The 11963-nt window shown below is 34.6% G+C and overlaps 1 long non-coding RNA gene across 1 annotated transcript; it reads right to left on the reverse strand.

The window, feature by feature from the left end:
* On the reverse strand, positions 2183-4146 carry LOC109844321. Its single transcript, XR_002247986.1, has 3 exons — positions 4058-4146; positions 3821-3966; positions 2183-2236 (listed from the first exon to the last, which is right to left on the reverse strand). It is a non-coding gene; the product is annotated as an uncharacterized LOC109844321 (long non-coding RNA).

Genomic DNA, 11963 nt, shown 5'->3' on the forward strand with positions numbered 1-11963 from the left:
CTAGTAGGTGAAACTATATGAAGTATCTAGTGCGTAGGAGGCCACAACCTAGCTGACCATGACAAAGGCAAACTCACGTTACTCACCTTAAGATCTCTTTGCTGAACCTTTTCTTTAAGAGAAGATAATGGTACAGAGATGTGTTATATCACCATGGGAGAACATGAAAGTTAGCAAGTGTGCTCCCTTTCTCTTCAAGAAGTAAAAACTCTGAATTCAGTTATCTCGAAATCCTCCTCTTATCTTTCGAGAATTGTATATCCAGAAATAAAAGGCTCAAAATCAATAAATTATTAAAATTAAGAAGTCAATAGTATATTTTATGGTTTCATCTAAAATAGAAGTTACATAAGCATCAAGAAGTGCTTAAATATTGCAGTCTACATCTCATGAGAATAACAATTATTTCAAAAGTTGGAAATAACTGAACAAAAATAAGATACATTAATAGCATATATCAGACAAAGCAGGCATCACAGAGAGAAAATAGCATACCTGTAAGAGAGTAATAACATTAGCACAAGGGAAACTGTATGAAGACAGAGCTGCTCTGTTGAACATAACCAGAAGTATTGTGAAATACATCCAGAGCAGCAAAGGTCAAATCTTGAATGAATAAAAAAGCTAATTAATGTTCAACAATAAGGGAAATACTTAAGCAGGTGCACAAATTTTTCTCAAAGAAGTCACATAAATAATTCCCTACCCACACCTAAAATACAATAAGGGAATAAATCAATTTGTGCACCTGACAACTCTGTCCCCAGTAGAAGAATTGATAGCAATAGAATACACGCCAGAAGCTCTACCATGAGCCCTAACCAAAAAAAAGGGGGTACAATTTCAACACAAAATCTAACAAACATGAGACATATGCCCTTAACCAAACGAAATACAAATCATGAAAGGTTATCTGCTTATCGCAAAAGAGCGGCAAGAGAAGTTCTTCGGGAACAAACTAAAGACTGTGTATTCTAACTCAATGTAGTTGAATTGAGGAGTAAATTAAAACTTGTCCAGACTTAGGGTAAACTTACAAACACTGTCGATTTGGGGGTTATATAATTAAAAGGGCCTTTTGCACTTCAATACCCCAAAAGCTGCCAAATTGAGATTAGTTTGACAATTTGATACATCAAAGTTCCTCACTTTCTTCAAACTCAAAAAAAACATCAATGTGCTAAGAAATTTTTTTTCTCATTCACTTTGTTGATATCCTTTAATAAAATCAACGCCAACTATTTTCTACTATGGGGGTATCAATTTATTAAAATAGAACTTCAGGGTATCACCAAAATTCAAAAAAGATTAAACTTTGGGGTGTTAAAGTGCAATTAACCATAAAAAAACCATCAAGAAAATCAAAGCAATTGAGAAGAGGATTGAGTACCAAGTCGAGGACAGTGTTCGATGCTGCACCGTATCCCAAACTTGAAGTTCTCCATCGGCAGCGCTGGAAGCAACAAAGTAGGGTTTTTCTGAGGGGGAAAAAAGAAGAAAAAGAAAGAGAGACTGAATCGAATTGAGATTGGATTAGATAATGATTTACCCAGTGAAGAGAAGAGGTCTCGAGGAGTGGAAGCATGCGTCCATGAAGGAGGCGCGGTGACCACGGAGGATGGTGATCGGATTCGGTGGAGGCCATTTTGCGCTCTTTTTTTTTTTGATTGCAGAAATCCTAAAAAAAAATGGAAGGTGGAAGATGGTTTCTCTAGTTGAGGAGCTTCGAAATTGGGAAAGGGTTTTAGGGTTATGGAAAAAAACCCCGGGGCATACAGAAGACTACAGGACATGCCCAATTAATCTCCTCAAGAATTAAAGTTGCAGCCTTTATATAGAAAAACCAAGGAATAAACAAAATAGATTGGAACTTTGGAACAGATTGAATATACAATTTGAAGAAATTAACCGAGGGCCGAGTGAAATTAAAATAAAAGAGAGTACTGACCGGCGCAGGTCATGTAGGATAGGGCGGCGTAGGCTCCTCTCTTGGTCATCATCGATCCCTTGGCGACTGCGGTATCGTCACCGCTTTCGCCGCCCCTCGGCGGAGGATCGGACACCGGCAGAGACATGGATTCTTCAATTTTTGTAACATGTTCAATTTTTGTAACTGTTTATCTTTGGATCGTTTGGGCTTGAAGACAGTTGATGAAGAGGAGGTTGAAAGAAGAGACCATTCAGAAGAAGCCCTCGTTTCCACCATGATCTCGAGAGATGAAAGCGAATACAAAATCTACAAAAAAAATCAAATCGCAAACCTCGAAGATTTTCACTATGAAAACTGATCACCGTGAACACCCAGATAGAAAAATGGCAATCACCACGAAATATCAAAGAGAGAAATAAATTAAAGAACCGATACTTTTATTGTATATTCTAAGAGTCCCCTGCTTCAAAACCCTTACGCTAAAGATCGAAACCCTTCGAGACTAAGAATTCAGTTTATTATATGAAAAAGTCGAAATTTTGAAGAGGACATTTGTACCCCGTGCCAAGCACGGCCCTCGCCTCTTTTTTACCATTACACTTGAAACATCCCTCATCTTAGTTTTAATTACATATTATTATTGTACAATTAAAATGATAAAGCATATTAAACAATATGTTTGAACAAATTTCTTTGCATATAAAATAAAGCTATTGTTAAATGGATCAATATGAAATGCAGAGGATATTTGTGCTTAAGCTAAACTCATGCCAATTGTAAGCTAAACACTTAGCAAAAACAACACCTAGTTGAAAGTTAAATATGAGTAGGAATGTTCTCATATAAATCTGAGGGCGTTTTTTTAATAAAGAATGCAAAATATATCATTTAACTTTTTGGAACATGAATACATAAATTTCCTATTGAGTATCACACGTACATTACATGGTTCTACCATTTAAGTGTTTCCACATACATTATTTTTGTCCTAAGATATATAAGCATTATGTGTATTTATTCTTGGAAAATATTTTGATCATGTGTACCGAAAAATTAATAATTCAGTTAGCATTATTCATGTTTAGAAGGAGACAACAAAAAAGTACCAACTTCCATCAATTTGTTTTGAAAGTAAGCAAGGCTTTTCACTGACATTGCATGGCGTACATCATGCATAAGCTGTCGGAGGTTCGAAACAGAACAAAAACAATACTTCCTTACTAACTAATACTACAAAATCGGTGTGTTGGCACTTGACAATTTCTAGAAATGATTTAAGTCTTTCTTTTATATTTATGAAATTTCAATTTATATCTCCATGCTTATTTTTCTTGTCTCCTAAGATCCCATTTCTACAACGTGTTATCTGTTATTATCTATTATTTTCTTCATTAGTCTGCTGCCTTATATTTATGTTAGCCACCAAATTTCTTCATTAGTCTGCTGCCTTATATTTATGTTAGCCACCAAAATCTCCTGTTTTATTTTTTTTATCAAAAATTTATTCCATTCCCTAAAAGAGAATAGGTATCTGCTAGAATCTTCATCAATCTTCCATATAAATTACCATCCATCAAAGCAAATTGAAGCAAAACTATAAATTGCCAACCAAATATTCATAAGGGCTCAGTTGTAGACGGTTACATCTCTAGGCATCTTTTCAACCCAAATTTAGCTAATACCCTTAGGCATGATTATAAAATCTGAAATTGTAATTGTCATTATCTCACGAGAGCAAGTTCTAAAAACTATCAAAGCCCGGAATTGCACATTAATTCAAATAAAAACTCCAAATTAAAACTCATATAAATCAATCAAATTTAAAACCCAATCGCAGAATATCAGCTTTAAAAAAAAACTAAAAAAACACAAAAACAAAAACCCAATTACCATCAACGATCGCATCGAAAACCCTATCTTCGAAACTGAGAACAACATCAAAGGGGCCATCAGCAGCATTATCCTACCAGCGCTGAGGCGCTAGCTTCACACTCATATTCCTCTTCAACATCGGCAAGATCCTATTGCGCTTGTACCTAAAAAAACTCCACAAAAGTCCTAACTTTACAATGGAAAAAACAGTAGATATGAAGAAAATGAAAAGGGCAAAATCGGCTTTCCACTCACAATTCAGGGTTCTTGCGGAGGAGGTCATCGTACATCTTGTGATAAGGGGTTCCAAATTCGTAGATGTTGGGCTCGCGGTACGATGGACCCGGGATCCTAACGTGTGCCCCAGTGCCGTAGGAGGAGGCGTCGAAGCCATGGCGCGAGAGGAGGGAGTGGGCTTCCATGCTCCGATTCTGTTTCGAGGAGCAGACCATTGCGTATCGGAGCTTTGGAGATTTATCCTTCATTTTTGGTTTAATTTCGTGGGTAATTTGAAAAGTCAAAAAAATAGGAAGAGAAGGGATCCAAAAGATAATACATGGGCGCTAAAGATCGCATTTTTAGGGTTTTTGTTGAGGATTCGGAGGAGAGAAGAAAGAGGGGAAGAGGTAAGAAGAGAGAAGGGTGAGAGAGAGAGAGAGGCATGGGCTGGGGTGGTTTTTCCCAAATAAGAATCGAGAAACGTAGAGAGAGAACGTGGGGAATCGTTTAATTGAAGATAAATACGTGGATAATAAAAATGTTTACTGTTCACTTTAAGGTTTTCCTTTAGTTATTAAGGAAAGTAGATTTTAGCACCCGGTAAACATGATTTGGAAAATAAACACTCAATAAATCCGGGGGGGGGGGGCGGGGGGGTTATATAAACACAAACCTCTCATGACAATCAAAACCAAAAATCATGAAAACAAAAGAATTGACCAAAAATTGTTTTCATATTCAAAGATTTCAAAAACGTGTTTTTCAAAATCCAAGACATAAAAAAATGAAAATATTAAAAATCTTGGTTTAAAAGGATTTTGGCACGCAAGCATTCTTGGTGCCGAAAGATTTAGGGACACGACTCCTATTATTAAAGCTCAAAGTCCTAGGGTTATGATCCTATTTGGACGTATTTAGTGCACGAGCATGGTCAAAGTAAAAATTATGTAAATGATCTTTCCGATTGCAATAAGTGCAATGAAAGAGGCCCATTTGATTTGGTTGACTATAAACTTGTGCACGAGGAACATTTGCAAACATGGATGATCTTTTAAAATTGTTTTACAAATGTTAAACATTATTAAACAAACGTGGTTTATTTGAAGAATTTGGCAAAATTGAACTTTTTCTTGAATCAAAACAAAACTTTGCCAAATAGCCAAATCTACCACAAAAATTATATTTATACACACTAGCATACTTATGATGAACTTTGGATGCATGTGCATGTGTATGTGTACATGAAGATGAAGCTTGATGGGATGCACAAAGAACATTAGATTTTGTGGGTTTACGTGCATCATAGCAAAATTTAGCAAGGTGGTCTTTTCGGCTGCAAATAGAGCATTTGTAAATCTTGGTATACATGTGTGCATTGTGAGTGTTTGATTTGGAAGTGTTAACACGGTACTTTGCACACAAGTCCATAAGCTTGTTATTATTGGCAATGCATGATATAAGGGTTGAATCTAAAGATGATATGTGATTTTTAACAAGATTCAACTCATCATTTTGCACAAATACATTGGAAATAGAAGTAGATGAAACATGATCATTTTTAAATGAATTAAACTCATTTCTAATTGTTTCTACTTCTATCATGGCATTTTCTTTTTCATGAGTTAAAATAGCAAAGTTTGAAATTAAAGAATTATGATCCAATTTTAATTTATCATTATTTTCTTTGAGGATCACATTCTCATTTGAAATAGTATCAAACTTAGAAGCTAACAACTCATGATCAGATTTTAATCCTACATGCTTATTTTTAAGATTAATAAAATTATTATACAACTTAGTGTAGGCATGCATTAATCTATCATATGCACAAGCGAGTACATTAATGTATATATCACTATTGGATTCCGAATCGCTTACCACACTAGGGCTATCGCCTAGTGGTCGTGTGCATGATGATGATGCTCCAATAGAACTTAAAGAGGAAGCCGCCAAAGCTTGTCGGATCGCCTCCAAGTTCCCTTGATGTGCTTCTATGAATTTTCATAATTTGTAAGCACTATCAAATAAATCAAGCTTGTTAGAAAAAGATGAATCAAAAGCATTGTACAAGAATTCTAACAAAAGCTTATTCATTATAAATTTTCTTTTATCTTTATCACTCCACTTGGATTTCTCCAAAGTGGGCATAATATAAGCACAATCTATAATTTCCCAAAAAATTGAAATATCTAGATCTAACAAATATATTAAATCTAGAACACCATTAGTCATAGGGGGAATTATCTATTTTAAGAGCAATATTAAGATCATAGCCTAAACAAGGTGCACAATGCATGTCCATAATATCTATATGTATGCAAGCAAGGTAACAATAAATCTTAAAATTAGATTAGCACAAAGAGATAACTTGGATCTTTAACTCAAGGTGATTAAACCTTAAATCAAAGAGCACCAAGCTCTGATACCAATTGAAAGTACCCTAATGCCACTAGGAAGAAACCCTAAGGGGGGGGGGGTGAATAGGGTTTATGCTAATCTAATCTGATTTAATACCAATTTAAAACTTATTAACACATATATCCTAGCAAATGAGATATGAACAATATATGTGAAAGGATATACAAACTAAGGGCGATATAAATATGCAACAATGGCGATATAACAATATGCAAGAATAAATACACCAAAGCTAAACTCAAACACAAGGAAATGATCATGTAGTTCGGACCTTCTATCCTACGTCTCCGCTCCCCACTTCCGGGGAGAAATCCACTATCACACCGGGTTTTCAACGATCACCCGAAAACGTTTACACCATACAGTATTGGTCTTCAATGCTCACCGATCAACGTTCACAATCTCACAATATAACTATACTAACTACCACCTCAAGTGTTAGAAATTACAACCTCTCTCTAGGTATTACCACCCACCCCACTCCTTTTGGGACGACCCCGTCTCTCACCACACACTCCTCTTGGTGTACTAGTGTATTACAAAGTGAATCCTCATAATTATAGCTCACTCAACAAACGATTGTTCTCTAAATAATGGGAGAACTCAATTAAGCACAACTCAAAGTTACAATCTCTCACAACCCCAATTATACTATGTATAAAAATACTAAAAGCTCAAGTGGGTGTGTGTAACAATGAGATTTGATAAAACAAAATCAAACTAAACTCAATTTAAATCTAGCTTATGAAAATGATTAACAAAACAATAAATATCTAGAAATAGAGTTTAGGAAAACTTCTCTATGATAACAAGAGAGAGGGAGAAGAGTTGAATGTTCAAACACCAATGGATGATCTCCTCTAGCTCTTGTGAAATTATCTTCACAAACCGAAACTTGAAAATAGTTAAAAGCTTCTTAAATAAACTTAAACCAAAAATTAAACCCTTGTTAAATCACTCTTAAACTTGTTTAAAAACTTTCTTAGTTACGTTCTATGTGTTAGGGATAGATGGGTATATATAGGAACTCAAGACAACACCCCAAGGCCTAAAAAACAAAGAAAAATATCCCAAAAACAAAACCAGGAAAAAACTATCCGTTAGGCTGAAAAACATGTCATCAGTCGACTGATGCTGTCATCAGTCGACTGATGAATTCGACCGTTGAACGGTTTTGATAGATTCTGGAATTTTTGCATATTTAGTTTTGTAAAATCAATTAAAAATAGTAAATTAACTCTAAAAATCATGAAATTTTGAGAGAAGATTATTGACATGTATATGAATATGTTAGAGAAAGAATTTATGAAATATCTATTCCTATTTGTGAGAAATAAATATTTAAAAATAAATATTCTAGATTCTAAAAACTGCTGAAACACTTAATTTTGTAAAATCAATTCAGTATAGTAAATCAACTCCAAAAATAATAAACTTTTGGGAAATGGTTATAAACATGTAATAGAACATGTTGAAAAAAGAATTTTTTAAATTACATTTTTCATTTGTGAAAACTCATCTGTTTTACAAAAACATGCCCGAACACATGCACGAACATGAACTTAACTTGATTTTATAAATTCAATTAAACATAACAAATTAACTCCAAAATTAATAAAAATTTGGAAAACATTTATAAACATGAAAGAAAACATGTTAAAGAAGAAAATTTTGAAATATCAATTCGTATTTGCAAAAACTTACTATTTTGCAAAACTTGTAAATACATGTGTACATAAACTTCTTGATTTTTGACTATTGAGTTAAACAATATTTTGAAACCTTATAAAGTGATTTTATAGACTTAATAAAATATATATAAACTGATATTAAAGTCTATAAAGTAATAAAATAATATTTTTACAAAAATACCTATATTTTGATAAAATAAACAAATATGTGTGTGTGATTGATATGAGCTTGAAGTATTAACACAAAGTATAAACCTATATAACAAACACTATAAACTATATACCAAAACTTGAAGGTTTTAAATATAGCTCTCTTTGGTAAACTTGTGGATGAAGCTTGAACTTGGATCTTCAACTTGAATTGCATTGCTTCACTCTACTATTCCGCCAACCTCCATTGGATTTGATCATGAATGCTTGATTGCATTCATCCTTCAACATATTGTTTGCCTAGAATAGATACAAAACACAAACACTAGACAAACAACATTAGATGTAAATTTTTTGTAAATCATCATCAAAACAAAAGGAACCAACAACCAATCCCCACCATGTGAATAAAGTAGGAGAGAGAATATCACATGGTAGGGATTGTGCCACATCATTTTCAAGGAAGAAATCCCCTCCTATGACAAGGATACCCATTATTCTCTCTCTCTCTCTCTAATATATATATATATAAATTGAAAATAAATACACATCAGATGACAAAATACCAGTAAAAGGGGTAATTTAGGAAAGAGTCATTAATGAAACACGCTGTAATTAATTACCAAAAGCTGTCAAAGACCGTCTTTCACAAAAAAGACAGTTTAGTTTCACTGTATCGTGAACCTAGTTTCATCTTTTCTACCCGAACAACTAAACTCTTCACATTCCGACGATTTCTCAACACTTAGGGTTTCTTTCAACAGCACATTACAACTCGAACGAAGACGAACAACAAGACTTCGACGATCGAGATGAAGAAAAACAAGTCAGAGACTCCAAAACCCTCGTCTTCAAGAAGGGGTAAAATGATTCCAACCCTCGTATTAAAAATGTATATTTTTTATCAAAGTTTGTACATTTTTCATAGATTCAGTGAGGAAAAGTTTGAAATTTAGACATGAATCACTTGCATGTTGTTGAATACTTTTTTCTTTTGTTTTTTTAACTTTATAAAATGTTATCGATGCATGTTCTAGTTTAGGGTTTTTATTTTTTACAGTTTCCTTGATCTTGTTTGTATAAGTTAAGTTTTTTTTAATATTTTAAGATGTTTTCATTTGTTCTAAATGGGTAGAGATTAATTTTGGTTGTCTGAATTCTGCAATATGCACTCTAGTTGAATCTCCTCGATTCAGTTGAGTGAATCGAGATTCACTGTGGTGAATCGAGATTCAATACAGTGAATCACGATTCAATACAGTGAATCAGATTCACTAGAGTGAATCGCGATTCATTGGATGAATCTCTATTCACTCAAGTGAATCGCTATTTAGTGGAGTCAATTTGTATTCACTCAAACATAGAGAATCTCGATTCACTAATGTGAATCATTCGTAGAGAATTGAGATTCATATATTGGATGTTCTTACCAGTTACGGAAAAATGATTGCTCTTTAAACTTCAACTTTATCATAATTGTTTGTTTGTTTGTAAAAAATAACAAATATGATCCGAGGCCGAGTATATAGGATGGAAACTTTCCCAAATATGATCCGAGGTCGAGTATATAGGATGGAAAAATTATATGCTTTATGTATACTATCAGTGAAATTAAACTATAACAATAATCAGTTTTTCCTTGTTGTGTTGAGGGACGATACACTGAAACAATGTATGGTATGTCATGGATTTGGTTTCATATCATTGAATCTGGATTCAATTTGCTGAAGCTCGATACATTTTGTTGAATCTGGATTCAATTTGTTGAATCTCAATACATTTGGTTGAATCCACTATAGTGAATCTCTATTCACTCAAGTGAATCTCTATTCACTACAGTGAATCTCGATTCACTACATCGATTCAATGGAGTGAATTGAGATTCACTCAAGTGAATCGCGATTTAGTGGAGTGAAACGAGATTCATTTCAGCGAATCGCTATTCACTGGAGTGAATTGCGGTTCAGATTATAATATCTTGATTCAATAATGTGATTCAACCTTCATGCTTGCCATGCATTATTCAAAGTCTGGTCTCATTAAAAAATGAATTGTCATCGGTTTAACAGGTCTACGATCTAGCTCAAGGAACAAGCAAACAGCATGTGTTGGGATTGTTGAGGTATTTACACCTATACCTTAACAGAGGAAAACACCCACTGTGAACATGCCCAGCAGTGACGATGACTTCATCAACCCACCAAATAATCCTGCCGGTGAGGAAACATCAAAGCGTACAAGGGATGAAGACAATGAACAGACCCCAAAAAGGATGAAGACGAAAAGGGTTGGTGTACTAAACATCTCTTTTCACTTGAGCGAATCTCGATTTACTTCATTGAATCGAGATTCACTACCGTAAACATCTTGGTGTACTAAACATCTTTACTTTTTTTTTGTGTATTCAATGATGGATAATTTGATCTAATTATATTATTTTTCTCACTGGAGAAGGTTGTGAAAAAAAAATATGTGAGGTCCAACAGTGACGATGACCTCGTCAACTCCCCAAATAATCCTGCCGGTGATGAAACATCAAAGCGTAGGAGGGATGAAGACAATGAACAGATCACAAAAGGAAGGAAGAAGATGAAAAAGGTTGGTGTACTAAACATCTTTATTTTTTTTTGGTATTAACTGATGGATAATTCCATCTAATAATTATATTTTTTTTCACTGGAGAAGTTTTTGAAAAAAAATGTGAGGTCTGAACCTAAGGAGTTGACTAGGATACAGGTCTCTCCAAAGATATTCTCTGATATGGTTTTGTCACTCTCTGACTCCCAAAAAGAATGGGTGAGACTAGCTGGACTTGGAGGTCTTTTACAATTTGGATTAAAGGAACTGCCACATATGTTGGGGGTACCAGATTCTACAGTCCTTTGACAGTGAATCCGTTGCGCTTAATCTTCCCAGAGGATCAATAAGTATCACAGAGGAAGATGTACATCAAGTGATGGGATTATCTCTGGGCAGGAAGCGTATACCAGCCTCCAGTATTGGGAAGTCAGCTTTGGTGGATGAATGGAGGGCTCAATTCACAGACAGATTTGGTTGGAAAATTACTCCAGGGGCTGTGTCTGAGAAACTGAAGCAGAGTTCTGATGTTAACCTGTTTTTTAAACTGAATTTCTTGGTTCTCTTTCACAACAGCATGATCCAGTCGCTTAGCAATCCGTATGTCAACCAACGGATTCTAGTTCTTGGTGACAATGTTGATCAGTGCTCTGAATATAATTGGTGTTCTTTCTTACTTGACTCAATGATAGAAAGCTAATACAAGTGGAAGGTTGACCCGACAAAACAATTCTACACAGGTCCTCTTGCATTCTTGACTGTAAGTCACTTGTATAATATTGATTTATTTTTACATTACTGTAGTTAAAGTAGTATTACTTGATGATTACTAATTGCTGTGCTTTATTTCTTATCTCCGTCTTTGTAGCTGTTCTATGCTGGACTGACATGGCCTTGAAGGAGGTTGGTTGAGAGAACAACACCTACATTTTTAGGCTGGACTGACATGGCCTTGAAGGAAAGACAGTCAGATGAAATAAGTACAAATTCACTTGGCAAAGGTGCATTTACAGAGAGGGTTGAACTTGCACCTTCATCTCGAATGCAGATTGCTACTGGAAACTCGCCTAAAAGTGTTGATACAATTAGAAAGGTTAGCAAATTAA

The sequence above is a fragment of the Asparagus officinalis genome, chromosome 6, assembly GCF_001876935.1.
Source record: "Asparagus officinalis chromosome 6, Aspof.V1, whole genome shotgun sequence".
Lineage (NCBI taxonomy): Eukaryota > Viridiplantae > Streptophyta > Magnoliopsida > Asparagales > Asparagaceae > Asparagus > Asparagus officinalis.